This window comes from Paramormyrops kingsleyae, chromosome 15, assembly GCF_048594095.1.
Source record: "Paramormyrops kingsleyae isolate MSU_618 chromosome 15, PKINGS_0.4, whole genome shotgun sequence".
Classification (NCBI taxonomy): Eukaryota; Metazoa; Chordata; class Actinopteri; order Osteoglossiformes; family Mormyridae; genus Paramormyrops; species Paramormyrops kingsleyae.
This window is the reverse complement of record NC_132811.1, coordinates 29,990,533-30,010,801: the sequence shown is the minus strand read 5'-3', so window position 1 is coordinate 30,010,801 and position 20,269 is coordinate 29,990,533. Positions and strand designations below refer to the sequence as shown.

Below are 20,269 nucleotides of genomic sequence, written 5' to 3'. Positions count from 1 at the left end.
CGACTTAGCACACAACCCCCTCCCCATACATTCCGCCTTACATATCACTCACCCAACAGACGAACACCCTAAAGGAAATTTCATTTAGGTTTGGCTTTTGTATACCCTGTATATTGATTTACTTATGACTACTAGTCTTAATATACAGATAGGTTATGTTTGTATGTGTCCTTAGACAATCTTAGTGTTTTGTGTGCCACCCTTATAACCATGTTCACGGAGTATCACCTATTTTACCCCTTTGCACTTGAACACATATAAATTTAAATAAATAGATAGGTATAGCTACCATTGTATATATGTTCTCATGGTATACCAGAAGAATCTGGAAAGTGAGTGTGTCCTAACTTTTAGAGAGTCTTCTTTGTTAAAAACCCCCCCTTCTCTTCCAACATTCCTTTGTGGTCCTTATCTGATCTTGGTGGACCGTCACCAAGTTTCTTTGTTCTAACATGCTATGTTAAAAGAACTGAATTAAGGTGTATCTTATCCATTCTGGAGAAGATGAATTGGCATAAGCCACACCAAACAAAATATGTTGTTTCCAGATATGCAACTTATATTGATATTACCACAAACTAACGGCCACGCCTATCTATGGATAAGATGTGCTGTTTGTAATATGAATATTTGATGTAATGTCTGCACAAAGTGTAACATCTGTTGAGGTGCAACCCAAAACACCTGTATCCTATACTGATGTGAATCAGTCACATAGATAAAATAATTAATTGTTTAATCAATTAATACAGATGGTATGAGGTATGTACCTGTGAAGCTGGTAAGAACATAAGAACATAAGAAATTTACAAACGAGAGGAGGCCATTCGGCCCATCAAGCTCGTTTGGGGAGAACTTAACTAATAGCTCAGAGTTGTTAAAATCTTATCTAGCTCTGATTTAAAGGAACCCATGGTTTTAGCTTCCACTACACTAGCAGGAAGACTATTCCATACTCTAACTACACGCTGTGTAAAGAAGTGCTTCCTCAAATTTGTTTTAAAATGTTCTCCCGCTAATTTCCACTTATGGCCACGAGTTCTAGTATTTAGACTAATATTGAAATAGTAATTTGGCTGAACAGCATCCAGACCCGTTAGAATCTTATAGACCTGAATCATATCCCCCCTTAGTCTCCTTTGCTCAAGGCTAAACAGATTCAGTTCCGCTAACCTCTGCTCATAAGACATTCCTCTAAGACCAGGAATCATTCTCGTAGCTCTTCGTTGCACCTTTTCTAAAGCAGCAATGTCCTTCTTGAGGTATGGTGACCAAACCTGCACACAGTATTCTAGGTGGGGTCTTACCAAGGAATTATATAAGTGTAACATCACCTCCCTTGACTTAAACTCCACACACCTAGAGATATAACCCAACATTCTATTGGCCTTTTTTATTGCTTCCCCACACTGGCGAGAGTGGGACATGGAAGCATCAATATACATACCTAGATCTTTCTCGTAATCAGCTACCTTTATTTCAGTGGAACCCATAAAATATCTGTACTTTATATTTCTGCTCCCTGCATGGATTACCTTACATTTATCTGTGTTAAATTTCATCTGCCAAGTATCAGCCCATTCGCTAATTAAATCCAGATCCCTTTGAAGCCTCTCTGCTGCTAGATCAGTATCTGCTACACCGCCCACCTTGGTGTCGTCTGCAAATTTAACCAATTTATTGTATGTATTTGTGTCAATATCATTAATGTAAATTAGGAACAATAGTGGTCCTAAAATTGAACCCTGCGGTACCCCACTATGAACGGAGGCCCACTGTGACATTGTGCCTCTAATAACTACTCGCTGCTTCCTGTCAGTTAGCCAGTTTTTGATCCAAACTGCCACAGTTCCTAAAATCCCTGCAGCTTTAAGCTTTAGCAAGAGCCGTTTGTGGGGGACAACATCAAAGGCCTTCTGGAAATCTAAGTAAATCACATCATAGGCCTTTTTGTGATCAATTTCACTTGTAGCTTCCTCAAAGAACTCAAGTAGATTCGTTAAGCAGGATCTACCTCTCCTAAATCCATGTTGGCTATCCTTTATAATGTTATTTGCATCTAGGTAATCTACCATTTTCACTTGAATTATAGCTTCCATTATTTTTCCAGTAATGCTAGTTAAACTGATTGGCCTATAGTTTGCTGGATTACTTCTATCCCCTTTTTTGAATATGGGTGTTATATTAGCATGCTTCCAATCTGATGGTACCACACCCGCAGATAACGATTTCTGGAATATTAAAGTTAAAGGTTGGCTAATAATATCCCTCATCTCTTTTAAAACTATAGGTAAGATGTCATCAGGCCCCTGCGATTTATTTATTTTGAGTTTAGCTAGGCTTAGTATCACATCAACCTCAGTTATACATATATTGGTCATAGACGATGCTGTATTCGTATTAATTGATGGTAAGTTACTTGTGTTCTCCATTGTGAACACCCTTGAAAAATAATCATTAAATTCATTTACTATATCAATTTCATTATCAATTATAAGTCCCTTACTATCCTGCAAATTAGTGATTTCAGCTTTTAGTGCTCTCTTGGAGTTAAAATATTGGAAGAAACCTTTACTGTCATGCTTAGCCTCCAATGCAATTTTTCTTTCTACATCCCTCTTGGATAGCCTAATGTCATTTTTTAACTCTGCCTGTAGACTTAGATACTCCTGCTTAATTTTGAAATCATTAGTTATTTTCCAATTGTGGAACAGAGCCCTTTTCCTCCTGACTTTATTCTTAATTTCCTTAGTAAACCACCTTGGTTGTCGTTTCCTAGATTTAGTTCTGCTGGAAACAGGTATGAAGTCCTCTTGCACTTGCAACAATGTGCTTTTGAAAAAATTCCCATGCCTCTTCAACTGTTTTGCTATTTAACTCTGTCCAGTTTACAGTTTCTAATTTCAGTCTCATACCATTAAAGTTAGCCTTCCTAACATTGAATACTTTTAATTTCGACTTTGCTCTTCGGACACTAAAATTAACCTCGAATTTAACCATGTTATGATCACTACCGTACAATGGGTCTAAAACCTCTAATTTTCCAATCCTATCCTGGTTATTACAGAAAACAAGATCAAGAAGGGCTTCTCCCCTGGTAGGAGTATTAACGAACTGAGTAAAAAAACAATCCTGTACTAATTCCACCATCTCAAGTTCATTTACAGAAGAGCCAGAGACTGTGTCCCACTGTATCTGTCGGAGAGAGTGATCAGCCCCCCCCCCCGGCCGCTGGCCCACAGAGTATGAGACACGCGCTGTTTTACTTGCAAGGGTGCACACCGCAGTGTAGCTACAAGGGTGTGGCACCACGAGAGGGTTTATTTATACTTTAAGGTGATCAGGTTACATTGTGGGTGTGAACAACATTTCATGTGGGATAGAATGGGATGTGGAAGTGGGAGTGGAAATAGGAACAACAGAACGTACAGCAGAGGTGGGCTCGTCTGCTGCACGTGATAGAAAATTACTGTTAAGCACTTACACAGTTGCCATATAAAACAAGTTATACATTCATAAGAATACACATGAGTGATAATATATACACAATCTCAACCCAACAGTCCCTCCTGTTTATCATGAACCGTGTATTCTACATCCACCATCCACATCTTGTCTAAACATTTTCTGTGGGCGGCATCACTAAATAACGGCGTCATCATGTTCTTCGTCAGCGAGGAACTCTTGTTTACGGTGGCCGATAAGGGCAAATCAAATTAACTTTTCAGAAAACAAAATTACAAAAGTCAAGACAAATTAACAAAGCCAAGCAAAAACGAACACACTTACAAGTGCGGAAACAAATTTACAAGTGCGGAAACAAATTTACAAGTTCCAAAATAAATATACATGCAACGAAACAAATTTACGAGATGAGAAACACTTTTACCAGTCCTCAAAACAAATTTACAAGTGGAGAATCATACGGAAAGGGTAGGTACGCGCTGCACAGGAAGTGTCTAATTATTGCTTGCCTTTTGTGTCAATCAAGCGGTTTCGCGAGGGGAAAGTTGACGAAGTTTGCGGCTGTAAATCAAACGATAATGTTTTGTCCATTTTGTGGAAATTATTCGAGCCAGTTAGCTCGCTTTTGTTGTTCTTGTGGGAAGTGTTTAGATTTTTTAAAAGAGACCGACCAGACAGAACAACAACCAGATGCACAGGTGATGTCTAAAACACCTGGACATGTCAGTCAAAGTAAGTGGACTGTTAACGCTGGCTGGCACCAGCTATCTTACACAGATATATTTTAAAGATTATTTTCATAGTTTGTCATAGTTTTACTGATTTCAGTTCAAATAAAGAACTTGTATTAGGCTGAAATCCGGTACCAATGTGGCACGGTTCCTGGGCGATCTCTATATACCGTACTGTATTGCAACGCAGATACCACTGGTGCCACTTAAATGTCGATTGAAATATATGGCGTTAAATTAGTGCCAAAACTCGCGCGCATAAAAACCACGCGCGCGTATGCGCTCGCGAGCAGAAAACCCATCCTCTCTACACGCTCGCGTTTGCTCAGCACTCGCTCGCTCGATCGGCGTTACATTAGTGCCAAAAGTCCAACCACGCGCTGAAAACCCATCCTCACTACGCGCTCGCGTTCGCTGGACCCCATCTACGCGCTCGCGTCTGCACAGCACTCGCTCGCTCGACAGGATGAATTTTGACACTTTGGAGGCGGGAACAGTGGCTAATGGCTCCGCTTCTTTGATTGGTCTTTTTAACACCCTCAGTCTCCGCCCTCTGAGCCCCTTCTTGGCGGCAGAATCCGGAAGATGTCGGAGAAAGCAGAGGTAAAGTGAACAGTCACCTCGACAATAATGTGGGAAACCGTTTATGGTGATCACGTCTGTCTGGGTGAAATAGATCGCTATAAGCAGATGATGATTATAACCGATTTTTTTCTTTGTGTCTGGCAGTTTGCCATCTAATAGACATTTTATATGATATAATATATTTATCACATATATTTATATATATAATGTGTATATATATAACATGAATATATCGCAATTAAAGTCTCTACTGAATTTTATTGACTTTCAAAATACAGTACAAATGTTTCAAACGCTTTTCAAATTACAGTACTGTACAAATTAAATTATTAATTTGTGTATAATTCAAATACGCTTATTGTACTTTCACTGTTGCATCTCGCTGGCTCGTCTTTGGCAGTTAATCATAAGCTTTGATGAGTATATATTTGTCATTGAGGGAAAATTTCTTTTTTCCCGCCATATTTTCTATATATGCACGGAGCATTAGCCTCAGGTAACTAGCCAGAAGCACACGGGGCTATCAAAGTGATGGTTTAAAAAAAGTAATTTTAATTTTTCCGTATGTTGTCATTTATAAAAATACCCAAAATGAACACTGCGGACTACTTGATTACTATAAGCGAATTATTTAAACAGTATTTATACAGGAATGATTCTGTTCCAAGCTTCTTGATCCATATAAGCCCGGCCTATTCATATGGCTGATACCTGATCCATCTAATGGATCAGTGCATTGAAAGTTCTTTTTTATTCTGTTTAGTGCACTTTGAGATGTGTCTAGGTCAGATATGACCAAAATATTTTTCTTATTTCAAAAGTGGAAAAAAGTATTGCTACCTCCTCAGATTATGTTCAGTTGTAGCTTTTTAAAATAATGTACCTTGATTTGTGTTTGTTTAAAATTCTATTACCTGCTGCTTACTGGGCCGCTGAAAACGTCTGGCCCAGCTCAATTTCTTGGTTTGAAAATCTGGCCCAACTACTTTCCAGACCTGGACAAGCTCTGCTGAATCATACACTAATGTTATTTTGTTATGTGGGCTGTTGTGATAGGGAGATTTGCAGGATGCTGCACGACGGGTGGTGTCCCTGCTGCAGAATGCCCTGTCTGATCCAGCACCTAGAGACAGTGAGGGTTGTTGTTAGCACCATAATATTGTCTATAAGCAATCTGTTATTTCTTAACAAATTTAATTGTAACGTATTTCATGACACTATATTAAAGCAACAGTGCTGTCAGTAGGAGCTATAAAAAACAGCATATGTTGATGATAGATTGACATTTTATGTAATTGATTATTCAGAGGGTAGTCCTTGTAACATTGGCAGATTTGTAGTTTTTTTGTGTTTGAAATGATAATGAGTTTCTGCAGATTCTACAAACCAGAGGCACACTGGACAAGGACTTCTACAGCAGAATAACACCTTAGAGCAGAACATGGCAAGGTTTGTCATATTCAGGCAATAGTTTGTGCTGATTTGAATTTTTATGATTATTTCAATGTTAATCTTATATGTAGTGCTTTACATTACCTACATTGCACTACTGTTACACTTTCTCATGTCTTATTTTACTCTTTTATAGATCCTTCCCAGGACTGTTTGGCAAAAAAATGTCAGGCAAAAAGAGACCAAATTCTGCCTTTAATGACTTAAAAAGAAGGCTCAATCCAGTGAAATGTTTTCCAGTACAATTTTACATGGTTAACAAATATATGGAGAAGACACCAACAACATCCGACGAATTAAAACTTCTACAGGCCGGGATGGGTCGGAAAACCATCAATGTCCCAGAGGATGCTGACCATTCATGGGTAAATTGTAACAGAGAATGTCAGGATTTTTTTAAGTCACCATGGCATTTACATGTTCATTTAATTGCATTGGTCACACATTGTACTGAAATGAACATAATCTTCTTAAATAGTTTGATAAAGCTGTTAAAGTTGATGTGTATTTTGATATATTTTTGATGTTATCAAGCTTTGTGAGTTTACTTTTATCATTCACCTCAATGTAAACTAATTTACACTTTGACTAAAAACATTTGCATAGTTGAAGCTGTGTAATTAATAATTGCATTAGTGCTATTTCATACCAGTCAGAGGTAATCTATTGTTATCTTGAGTTACAGTGGACTTTTTATTCGAAATGTAATATTTAATGAAAGTGGTAATACTTTTAATAATTTAGTATTAACCATTACTCATAAGGGGTAGGTTGATGAGCAATGAACTCTTATGCAATGATGGCATGTTTGTAACATATGTCTTTTGGTGTGGGAGGAAACAGGAGTAAATTTTCCTTGACAGATAGATTGCTAATAAAAATAATGTACACGTTATACACTGGTTTTTCTTTAACAAAAGACTTTCATTATATAATGTATACACAGCTGTCCAGAAAACTTGAAGAGAACTACCCTAAAATGGCATAATTGAAAGGGTCATGGATGTTATTTAAGGCTGTTGGTAAGATATTGAAGCTTCCTGTCTTTATCTGCTGCCTTATGTGCATTGTGTAATGGCAAATTTCATTGATTTTTTTCAGTTGCACAAATAATAAATTGATTTTCTTGTAGGAGGGTCTGGACAAAGAAAATTGTGTATCGTGCCCCCTGAGGCAGAAGGTTATGCAGGAAGTCAACACTGTACATAGTACCACTCCAAGGATCTCTTGATACTTCCCCTCTTCCCTACTCCACAAAGGAGTTTGAAAAAATGCCTAAAGCAACATGCCATACCTGTTCAGTTACCCTGCCAGTCCAGTTACTAGCTGCACATGTGGCATCTTGTGAGAAATTCTCAAATGACACCAAGGAACAGGCAAGGAATATTTTGCTGTTGATTCTAAATTAAGTTGAATAGATCTTTGTTGTCCTGTGGTTCATTTATTATTATTTTTTTCAGACTGAAGATTTTCAGGAGTCCCTAGATAAGAATCCTGCCATGGATGTAATCCTGGAAAACACCCTGGACCATACTCCTACTATTGACTTGTCTGTGACAGTAAGTCTGTTTATGAAAAATGCAAATATAAAGTCAGAAATCTGTTCCAAATTAGCTAGCCTATCCACCCATCAGCCCATCCAACACTTTGGTCCACAGCAACATGTACTCAAACCTGCTGGTTGGATTGTCACAAAATTTAGCACATTTGAACATCTCTGTGTATGTACCTTCTTAATTTGTTTGACTCTTTACTTCACTACCCTCAGGCGACATTTTGGTGTGTACACAGTATTAATGTGTTTATTCATACTCGGGTATATTCTAGACAACCTGTCCCATTTGTGAGCAAATTTAGCCCAGTGACTTTCTGGAAGTCCATGCAAGCTTCTGTGGTGAAAGGTATTTCAGTTTCCTCATGCATCATTTTCTGAAGCAAAATGTTTTGTATTGCACTGTTCTTTTATCTTGCCATGCTGGTGACTGTATATCAGTTTTTAGTATGAGTAATGTGTAGCATGTACTCCTACAGAACCTTTGATGAAATGGAGGTCATCGATTTAGATAAAAAAACTGATGGAACAGAGATATGTCCAAAACGATTTAAGGGACATGAAGAGACTAAAAGGTACTTAACAAAGCTTTCTTCTGAAAGTGTGATCAATTTTACACTAATAATATAAAACTTTCCCAAATTATGAAGTGTAATTATTTCTCTTTTCCCAATATTACTATAAGCGTTGCTGATGTTGTCAAAAGCCTTACTGAAAGGGTGGATGAAAATGGCATATTCAGCATTTGTGTTACAAGGGATCAAATGCTTGAAAGAGGCATAAAACAATGGCAGCGCCAGAAAAAATCTTCCCCTAAACATCCCCTCAGAGTTTCTTTTATTGGAGAGGCTGGCATTGACAATGGGGCTCTGAGGAAGGAATTTTTAACTGGTATGTTGTTTTCTTTTTCTTTTTTTCTTTGTTTTGGATCTTCACAATAAATTTTGTGCTTTATGAACTTGCATGACGTGACATTCATCAGTCTTACAAATGTTGTCAAGCATTTAGATGGTTGTTACCTATGTATTTTATGCTTAATGATCTCTATTTCCCTGTTCTAAAAAGAAATGATGGCAGGAATAGAGAAGCGGTTCTTTGATGGAGGGGATAATGGCAAAAACCCTAAGTACTCAATGACAGACCTGGACAAACACAACTTCAAGTGGGTTATAAAAGATATACATTGAAATTACAGCGTAACACTTTTTTTATATATCCAATCCATGTTAGGCAAGCATTTCCCACTACGTTCAAATGCACACAGATACGCACATTACAAGACATGTATTGATTCAGAAAAGATTAACATTAGTTTGACTACATAAGGAGTTTTCCTCAGATATTCTACAGATCATTGTATTTTTCTCTCACAAGCAACATCACTGTTCACTCTCCTGAAATATAGCTGTCCATTGTTCAGGAATATTTTGTTTATTTTTTGGGGGCGGGGGGGATTGCAGGACTGTTGGAGAGATATTTGCTGTCAGTATTGCACAGGGTGGACCACCTCCAAACTTTTTAATACAGTGGTGCTACAACTACATATCAACTGGAGAAGTGGATCAGGAAGCAATAAGTGAAAGGGATGTTACAGACCCTGAACTAATACAACTAATAAAAGAGGTAGATCATTTAAATGTGGGGAAAATTGCACTGTGAATCATCATTTCATGTCTAAGTGATGTAAATTGTTCAAGTGTTATGATTATTAATTCCATGCTTTTCTGTCAATGAAGATACTTCATTTCAAAATAAAAATGGACATTTTATTCTCGAAAAATCAGTTGACTCAAACACTAAACTGAACTCATTATGGTGTAGGTGTGAAGTTAAGTGTGGTTTTGTGTCTTTCAAAGATTGAGGCAGCTGACAATACAACCCTAATGGAGTTCACAGACAGGATTTTGTCATGTGGATACACAGGGGCAGTGTCCACCCAAAGAAAAGAAGACATTGTGCGGTAGGACAATTCCTTTAATGTAGGTTCAACTTCTAGATTTGGATTTGTTTTTTTTTATTTAATTATATTTCACTTTTTGTTACAGCTCATTAGTCCTACACTCCACAGTGAGGTTACTTCCCATGCTCCAGCAAATCTGCTCTGGAATGAAACTGTATGGTCTCCTCAGCTTGGTCCACCAAGAAACTGACATCTGCAGACAGCTGTTTGTTCCCGGGTCTTTTTCCAAGGCAATAAATATTGTCCATTGAAATATCTGCATTGAATCATCTAAGAAATATTTTTTTCAAATAAAAATCTGGATGACTTCTATTCTTTCTTTCTTCAATTAAGATGGATTCTGATTTTCTAGTGAAGTCACTATCACCTGTCTTCAGTGAGAAGGGTACAATGAGGCATCAGAGAGAGTCCAAAGTGGTCAACTTTTTGCAGGACTTCATATAGGACTTGGAAGATGAAGGTAAATGATTTGTATACATTAATGTCATACAACAGTAGAGGATGCTAACTTTTCTGTTGCATGATTCACTTTGGAAAACATACAAATGAAATGTATTTGAAAGAATTTATATTTCTTTAGAATTTTTGCAATCATATCACTTCATGCTTGGACAGCAAACAAAGGGAATTGTAAAATCTTATTGACAAGTGACAATGCTTTTAATCATCCTTTATAATAAACTTGGCTAACAATGATTTCTTAAATTACTTTTTCAGAAGAAGAGGGTAAAAATAACAGAGAAGACATGCCTGAAGAGACCAAGAATGAGGATGAAGACATCATGAAGACAGAAAGACATACCAACAACATGAACATTACTGTAGGCAAGTTCTGCCAGTGGCTGACAGGACTGGGTCATATCCCACTAAGTCATTCAGATAGGGAAGGTTTCAGAATTATCATAGAATTTGACCATGACTGCCAGGTGCGTTATGGGACACATCATAGCATCTGCTATCCTGTAGTTAATGCATGTTCATGCTCAGTCACATTCCCAATAGCACACCTGAGTACATACGTAGAATTCAAAAATATAATCTCACAGGCAATTGTCCATGGCTATGAATTTGGCCGCTGTTAGGAACTGAATGTTCCAGCTCACTTTTTCTTTTTGGTCAGGTCTACTCTAAACACATTACACTTGACAAGTACAAAGATTTACAAATGATGCTGAAATTGATGATTGCAAAGTTAGAGCACAATATTAAGTACAGGATGTATGATTTCATAAACAAAACTTTGTAGTTTTTAGTAGCACTTTATTATGGTTAAGCAGTATATACAGTTTCAATGCATTTTCAGTAATTTTTCTGCTGTTTTTCATGTACATTTTTTCTGTAAGGATTCTGAAGCATTTTAAGGATTTCAGTCTATCAGAATAATTGTGCCATGAAATAAAAATGTAAAACAAAGGTTGTGTACAATAATTCAAACAGGACATGTCCAAAGACATAAGTTAACAGACAAAATTCCTTAGCGCGTGAATGACAGTTAAAGAGATGACCTGAACGAAGCAGTGTGTGTTTGTGATGAGTCCAGTGGGAGTGGCAGAACTGAACAGGTTTTTAAGTTTGAGCCTGCAGTCGTTTTATATGCTCATAGCAAACAGTGTATAGCTGTTCATCAGTAATGTTTCGGTCAGTAGGATCAACCAAAGTTTGGAGTTCATTCATCTCCTCCTCAGTCAGAGGGCACTCATATTCAGGCACTACAACACCAGTTTCTGAGTCAAGGCCATCGTAGTCAACAACAGTCTCCCAGTCAATATCTGGCTCTTGTAGGTCCTATAAATTTATCAGAAGACATAACAAATCATAGCTTTCATGTGGTAACAATACTGTATATTTCAGTTTACTCACAAGATCAACAATTATATGGTTATGATATGTACATTTAAGATAACTCATCATAGAGCATTGCTTATGAAACACATTTAGTATGTGTACTTTGATATTTTGTATTTGGAAACAACCACACTGTAGAAGAAACACTTACCGCAAGGTTCTCAGAATGGACATTAGTGTTTAGCATTTGTGAAATCTCCCAGATCTGTGCTGGACTCCAGTTTCCCTCAGTACGTAGTGAATGGTGGTTCCAGGCTTCAGTGAATATTTCCAAGTCTCTTTTGATTCGTGGAAGAAATGTATAATGTACACAGAATATGTCATGTGTACAGGAGATGTCCAGGAGGTCATTTTCTTCAAGGGACTGTAAAAGGTTGTAGTATTTTGATGACACTGAGATCCACACATCTCGCCATAACCGTTCTATCCTAAGGTTAAAACAAAATAAAATAATTTCCATTAACATGTAGGAAAACATGACATTGTGTCCAAGTCTAGCAGAAAATTAATATAATGGAAAAACTATGTTAGTGCATCACTAATACGTGGTATAATTGCATGCAGCACAAATGTAGCACTAACCAAACACTGTATTTTTTATCTGAAGCTGTTAGTGGGGTCAGCTTCACTAAGCTTAACTAGCGACTCTTATCTTAGCCTTCTTCCACTATCTAGCTAATAACTGCAACAAGTATTTGTGGATTTTCTTCTACAGATCAGCTGTGGTATGAATTGGACGAAAATCCGCGTGATCCACAAGTAGGCAGGAAGTGATCCACAAATCTTTAACTATCCACAAAAATACAGAGCGATTTGTACAACTGAAATGGGTTGTGCACATTTGTGAATGTGGATCACGCAACATTTGTAACTTTGCTCCTATTTATTTGTAGATTTTGTCCAATTCATATTGTCGTTGATCTGTAGAGAGAAATCCACAAATATGAGCTGCAGTTATTAGCTACATATTGGAAGAATGCTAAAATAAGAGTTGTTAGTTAAGCTAGCCCCACTGCAATCAGCACAAAGACCTCACTTTCTTTCGTGCACAGAAATCAAAAGGAATGTGGCTGTAGGTCAATGGCTAAAACACTCCCACTGTGCTTTCATAAACCGGTCAGTACAGATCTAATTTGCGTACTGAAATCTTTCAAATTGTCAGTCTTTCAATTAATAATATGTCATTCATTAAATGTGTCAATAAACAATGAAATAATTTTTTCAATACTAAATTGAATGGACAATAGATTGACACGAAATAATTAAAGATATGTCACAAAAGATCCTCCATAACACTGACCACAAAAGATCCTCCATAACCACTAAAATTTGAACTGCTAGTAACATGTGTATGTGTATATATAATATATATATATATATATATAGAATTTTGTGAGATTATGGAAATGTGATGTTACTAATAAATTTTCAAGTTCAAAGTGAATGTCTGGGTAATCAAATAGATAAAACTTCTGGTTCACAAGCTCTCCCCATCTACTTACAGTAGGAGAAAAACAAAGCATAGGGCATTGGCCAAACCAGTTCTATCAAGTAATTTATTAGATATGTGCCAAACTGTACATTGTGGGTAATAGTATTCTATATAACTTCTTCATAAACATGTACTGCTTAGGGAATGCAATTATTCCAACTGTTTTTTTTTTTTTCCCCCCTGTCGTGTCGGCAGTTAAGCAAGCAGGATGTTAGTCTGGGTGCCTTATTGTGCCAACACTTTTATTTTAACAACTGGAGCTTCGGATTTAAGCTCCTCTTGTTACTTGAGGTATACTCTTTATTAATCAGTTATATGTCAATGCGCCACAAAGCCGGAGCTGACAGGGGGGGTTAGTGGGAAAAAAAAATCGAGAGAGAAAGTGAGAAAGGAGAGAAAGGGGTGAGAGACAGTAAAATAAATAAATGCATAATAAAAATAAAATAAAATAAGGAGGGGGGTCAGAGAGAGAGAGAGAGACAGGGAAAGAGAAATAATACATAACAAACAATAGAACAAAAAAGGAAAGAGTGATGAGGACAGCTTCTGCATCTTGCTGCTTTACACCGTATCATCACACCAGCTGCTGTATCTGAAAGATAAGATCCAGGGACACACACAAACAGTATACACACAAAGAAACCAGTGGTACCGCCACGACATGGGACCGTGCCTGTGCCAGTATCCGCTCCTGGAACCAAACACGTCAATACCAACGAAAGAAAATAAATATATACAGTAGGCACAAGCAGACCACCAGGAACACCGTCCAAGCATCCGCATCCGAGAGGAGGGAGTGGAAGCCACACACCAACCCCCACACACACTCTCACACACACACACACACACACACACACCCAGACAAGGGGAAAGAGGGATAAAATAGGGGAAGAGAGCCCCAGGCGCTCGTGTGTGTGCGTGTGCGTGCATGTCTATGTGTGTGTGCGTTCTAAGTGTATGTGTGTGCGTGTGCATATGTACGTGCATGTGTGTGTGTACGCATATGTGTATGTGTGTATGTTTGTGTGTTGTGAGTGTATGTATGAGTGTGCAGGTTAACATGGAATGATTCCCAGTGTGTGTGCGAGGCCACAACAACGCCGCCCCGGGGCCCCCAGACGGCCGGGAGAGCCCCGATGGGTCACGGACCCAGCCGCCCCACAGTGGCCAGGTACCCGGGCCCCCGCCACCGGAAGGCTGCGCGCCCACCCAAGGAAGGCAGGGAAGGAGGCACCGGGCGCCCCCCACCGGCAAGCACGAGGCAGGAACCCCACGGCCACAGGCGGTAGCGCGCCGGCCCCCCCTGGGGGCCGGCCACGCAGGCACGGATAGAACCCGGAGCCCGGAGCACCCGCACACCCCGTGAGGGCCCCGCCAGCCCCGGGGAGACCCGCCCCCCCCCAAGAACCCCCACCCGGGGGACCAGGGGGACGCCCCGAGAGCCACCAAGCACACCCGCCCCTGGCTACCCCGACCCCCCCTCCCCCACCCAGATCCCAACCCTCCCTCCCCAGCCCCCGCACCCTCCCTCCCCCAAGTCCCCTCACTGCCGCACCCACACTGCCCCATCATCCACGTGCTCCCCGTACCAGGACAAACATGCAGACACACCGATCCATGCATGCACTCATACACACACTCAGACACACACTCCCAGTCACACCTGCTCGTCTTTGAAGTCCGGCAGCAGATGCCCTGGACTTGCCCAGTGGACGGCCCAGAGGATGTTCCCCACCCCCCCAGATCGCAGGCGAGCGGGCACCCCGCCGGAGACCGGCAGCGCCCCACAGATGCGGCCGCCCCACCCCCGAGCCCACCCGCCGGCGCCCGCCACCCCCGCCACACCCAGGACCCCCCACCCCGCCCCCCCCCCAACCGCCCCCCACCCACCTTGATCATTGATGGTGTACATGTGTGTGAACTAAGGTGTCGTTGAGATATGGGGGAGCATATGGGGAAAAGACACCCATCGCCCCCCCCAAGCCCTAAGTGTCTAAAGTGGAGTTAAAATAGAGGGGAAGGGAGCCGTGCAGTCCAGCTGTGGGCTGCAGAAGCAGCCGACCCAGGACCTGCACAGCTCCCCCCGCCCTCCAAGGCCCTATGTGGAGGAGTGGTGTGACGTGGATGTATGTCTAAAATGCAGTTAAGATAATGAGGGGGGGATGAGTGGCTAATCGCCCCCCCTTCCCTCTGTGTGGTGCGGTGTGATGTCAAGATGTGGCGTCTAATGTGTAAGATGGGGGGTGAATAGCTGATCACCCCCCATTACCTATGTGTGGTGTAGGTGGATGCGGGCCGGCAGGGGGGGCGCGCGGCGACAGCCCACAGTGCCGCAGGGCAGCGGGCGCCAGGCAAGGCACGCCCGGACGTGCGCCGCCAACACCCAGGGGGACACCCCCGCCCCCCGCCGCAGCGCCCCCCCGCCCCAACCCAAGGAGGTGTCTGGGGCCTCATCTGCGCCGGCATCGCCGACGAGCCATTCATACCCAGATACCCACATTCACCAAACACTCGCACCCCACCACACCCGCACCACCCCAACACCGACGTGCTCCCCCGTCCCAGGCCATACATGCAGACAAACAGAGCATGCATACTCACCGGATACACACATACAAACACGCACGCCCAACACGCACACCCTCACCAGATACACACACAGACACGCACGCCCACACGCACACACACCAGATACACACATAGACACGCACGCCCACACGCACACACTCATCTCGAGGCCCCACAGCAGATGCCCTGGAATTGTCCAGTGGACGGCTCCAGAGGCTGTTCCCCCACCCCCCAGGTCGCAGGCTAGCGGCCCCCCGCCGAAGGCCGGCAGCCCCCCGCGGACGCCGCCGCCCCGCACCCGGGCCCGCCAGCCAACACCCGCCGCCCCCGCCATCCCCCAACTCCCCCGGTCCGCCCACCACCCCCCTTGGTCAGTGGGAATGGGTGTGTGTGTGGAGCTAGGGTGCAGTTAAAATGTGGAGGGGACACAAGTGGGGGATGGATACCCCAGCCAGAGCTGCGGTCCTCCCCCCCCAGCCCCCACAGGCCCTCAATGTCTAAAGTGGAGTTAAAATAGAGGGGAAGGGAGCCGCGCTGTCCAGCTGTGGGCTGCTTTGGCAGCCGACCCAGGACCTGCACAGCTCCCCCCACCCTCCAATGCCCTATGTGAAAGAGTGGTGTGACATGAATGTATGTCTAAAGTGCAATTAAAATAATACAGAGGGGGGTGAGTGGCTAGTCACCCCCCCCTTCCCTCTATGTGATGCAGTGTGGTGTTGTGGGTGTGGTGTCTAAAGTGGAATTAAAAGAGATGGGGGGGTGACTAGCTGATCACCCCCCAGATAACAACTGTTTTTGTTATCAGTCAGCATTTAAATAACCTTACAAACCTGATTCCATACAGATATATTGGAATAAATAAAATGAAATGAAAAAAATATCAGGGATACGCTATGGAAGTAAAGAAATATGAATCATACCTTTGATTGTGCACACTTTTTCCTGAGATGAAGCTGTTCCAATCATTGCCACGGACAGTGAACATAAACCGGGCGATGTCCACATTCTCCACTCCCTGGTCAGCTCTTACCCTGAAATCACAGTAATCATAGTGAGATTAACAGAACAACTAATTTTTGATTATGGCTCTGTAACCTCTTAGATACATCAATACTACCCTCAAGAAGTTATATTAGTGTTGGTAAATGTGATCAAAATTCTTGTTAAATTTAATCAAAAAAATGCAAGCCATTCAAGTCCCCTGACCTAGTCACAACTAAAAATGTGGGGTGCAACAAAAAAGTTCCCACAAGCAAGGACTATGAGTTTCTGTAAGGTGGAATGGTGTGAAATATGTTCCCATACTGCTATTGTCCTGGCAAAGGGAGGGTACATGAAGTAATGAATGTAGAGTTGCCAATATTTCTAAAAAGTTTTCCAATAAATTTATTTTTCATGGCATTTTGCTTTGAGGAAACTGAACAGGTAAATGGCAGTTTTATGTACTTTTTGGAGTGTATTTTCAAACTGGTATAGAGCAAATAGATTTTTAATTGATCTACATTGCCAAGACTTTTAGAGGACACACTAGCTGTGTACCAGTGTAAAGCACACTACCTTGAGGGTAAGCCATGTCGCTGCGTTGCATCCAGGAAGAACTGAAATGCAGTTGATGCACAGTTGTTTGTGGCCACATTCAAGTACAATATCTACAAAAGTAAATAAAGTTTAAACCAATTAAAAGGCATCAAAGATGTATGTGTATACCAAGAAAACAGTGGTCAAACAAATAGGGTAGCTGGTTTATTATTTGTAGGTTATTGCTAAATTTGGCCCCCTTTTCAGTCCTTTGACATAATTAGCCTCTGCCTCCTCATGTTGTGCAGCCCTCCACTGTTACTTTCCTGTTAGCTTGGGGCATAACCACAAAATGACAAAGTCCAGTTAAAGTACAGAAAGACAAAAAGTACTACAAAGTCATTAGTGGGCTGAAACTCATGATTATCAAAGCTTCTAAATGTTTTTACAGAATACACAATGTTTATATAGCCAGTGCACAGCATGTGGAATTACTAAGATATTACTAAGTCAGGTACCTTTCTTGAAAAACCATCCACTCCTCCAAATATCACAATGTTGTATCTGTGAAGCGATAAAAAGTATAAAATATTATTTATATTTTAAATGAAATCACAGAAATTGTGTAGATGCATTTAAAAGGGTTAGAGAGGAATCCCCTTTGAGAACTTTCCAAAGGTTTCTTGTCTTTCTTTTCTCTTTTGTTTTGATAGAATTTTTCTTGTATATTTTTTAAAATAAAAACTTCCACTTCAAAAATTTACTGTGAACATACACAATCATCATTGTGCGTGTTAAGTAATCCTTGTGATATGTTGTGCACAGCTAACAAAAAAGAGAAAAATGCAAAACCAAAGGAAGGCTTTCTTTTCTCTTAAAAGTCTGTTTTCTAAACAAACTGAGAGTCAGTTAAGGGGAGTTCATTATCAGTATTGTTGCTGGCATTTCTGAAAATGTTCCAATTTTAGTCAAGTGGCTACTTTTCAAATGCAGTCCCTGGCCAAGATGAAGAGGGGGGGTGACGATTTGTGGTAATAACTATTTCCTGCTGAAAAACACTGGTAAACTATCCACGTCTCTGAATACCTGCGAGTCCTGAGACCTCCATAACACATAGATACAAGTTGCCAGTGTTCATCGGCAGGAAATCTTCTCCAAAGCCCCACCACCACCTCACACCAATTCACCCAGGGCTGTAGTTGAACAAACTTCAAATAAATTTGACATGAATACAAACCGGATCAACTTGTGGTTCGTGTCCACATGTACCAGAGACAAGGGCCCTGGTACAGAGTACACTCTGCGTACTACACAGCCAAGACTTGTCAACCTTGAGATGATGCCCATGGAATCAACCCTATGCATGGAGGCTGCAACTCTTCTCCACTGAACCCTGTAGCCCATTGACTGCAGCCTCCCTCTGACCATCCTGTAGCCTGCATTTGGTAAATCATTCTTGACAGAAGCAACCAAATTGTCAAGTTCCTCATCACTGATGGAATTATATGTGTCCCTAACACAGAGCTCATACTCTTTCATTCGTCTTAAGATTGTTCTTCTTGAAACACCCATCAGTGTGGCTATGCAAGGCACAGGAAGTTGAGTATGGAGCATTTCCTTCAAACGTTGCTCTTCAATCAAAATTTTGGGTCGTCCATTGGTGGCAGTGACTTCCTGTGTGACGCATGGGGCTGGACGTTCCAGATATCCCCTCACAAGGTCAAAGAGTTCTTGCAAAGCCAGGGTGACTTCGATGTGATTAGATAGGGCTTGCAGAAGATACAGCTCCTGACGACAAAGGAACTCCAGGTAATCCAAATTTAGTGGAGTCGCGCTGAATCCCATTTCTATTTTATGCAAAAGACTTTCGAGAAGGTGGTATCTGAGCTGTTCACAGAACAAAATATAATTAATGAGGTGTCAAAATCTTGTCTTTGATACACACACTAGGCCTACCATTCAAAAGTTTTAATTATAAAAATGAAATGTTTTTGTTTTGTGAGGTGCCTGTTCATGTATGATGATGTAGTGGCTGCTCTGTTTGATCGTGGTAAACCTTTTCACAAACAATATAAGTTAAGTAGTATAACATTAGATCTTAGGACCAGAGTATGTTAAATAAAATCAATGAAAAACACTTACTCAGTGGAGATTAAAATGTAGCAAGCAGACAACTTTATGGCTTTAATAATGAGTGTATTTAGCAGCTACAATGACAAAAGATATTAAAAACCTCTCCATTCTAATGGTAATTTTATAAACATGAATAGATAGCACTTAAGCTGGTTTTGCCTGTAGTGCGCTAACACTAACCCGAGAACTAATATCTGAGGAGCACTCTTCTCAGGATTTGAATTTATCACATTGGTTTTGTTATCTTGTATGAAAAAAGATATGCCTTGTTGTTCATAATGCAATTTACCCTACATTGGCCCATTCCTTTATATACGGTAAAACGAAGCGGGAAATTCCCACATTATGATAGCAGACTGTGCCGGAATAAATAAAATTGCACGAGATACCAGCTATCCCGCATTGAATTTCAAGCTCTGCTTTAATTAAGACACACACATGAATCCAATTACCATCTCGAACGTGGAATATGAAAAAATCTCTGAAAGATGTGAACTCAGTGTAAAACTTACTTGCTCCGACATCATGACAGCGTGAATCCCACATCCACTGGTCAGTTATCTTCATCTTCTACCAAAGCAAATAGCCAATCGTAGTCAATTTTCAAAAAGACCAATCAAAGAAGCGGAGCCATTAGCCACTGTTTCCGCCTCCAAAGTGTCAAAATTCATCCTGTCGAGCGAGCGAGTGCTGTGCAGACGCGAGCGCGTAGATGGGGTCCAGCGAGCGCGTAGTGAGGATGGGTTTTCAGCTCGCGAGCGCACACGCGCACGTGGTTGGACTTTTGGCACTAATGTAACGCCGATCGAGCGAGCGAGCGAGTGCTGTGCAAACGCGAGCGCGTAGAGAGGATGGGTTTTCTGCTCGCGAGCGCATACGCGCGCGTGGTTTTTATGCGCGCGAGTTGTGGCACTAATTTAACGCCATAGAAATAGCTATCCTCTAGTGCTCGGGTTACGGAAACTTGC

At 41.2% G+C, this 20,269-nt stretch overlaps 3 long non-coding RNA genes across 3 annotated transcripts in view; 2 read left to right on the top strand and 1 right to left on the bottom strand.

The window, feature by feature from the left end:
• Nucleotides 1-4,152: 4,152 nt before the first annotated feature.
• LOC140578533 (uncharacterized) overlaps nucleotides 4,153-20,269 on the top strand; it is a 35,251-nt gene continuing 19,134 nt past the window's right edge. Inside the window, exon 1 of the long non-coding RNA XR_011982782.1 lies at nucleotides 4,153-4,197. This is a non-coding gene — a long non-coding RNA (uncharacterized lncRNA). The remainder of the gene's footprint in view (nucleotides 4,198-20,269) is intronic.
• Nucleotides 8,282-8,948, top strand: LOC140578486 (uncharacterized). Its single transcript, XR_011982675.1, has 3 exons — nucleotides 8,282-8,360; nucleotides 8,471-8,676; nucleotides 8,851-8,948. It is a non-coding gene; the product is annotated as an uncharacterized lncRNA (long non-coding RNA).
• LOC140578546 (uncharacterized) lies at nucleotides 11,768-18,978 on the bottom strand. The gene is made up of 5 exons (XR_011982806.1): nucleotides 18,406-18,978; nucleotides 17,687-17,732; nucleotides 17,208-17,299; nucleotides 16,571-16,681; nucleotides 11,768-12,018 (listed from the first exon to the last, which is right to left on the bottom strand). It is a non-coding gene; the product is annotated as an uncharacterized lncRNA (long non-coding RNA).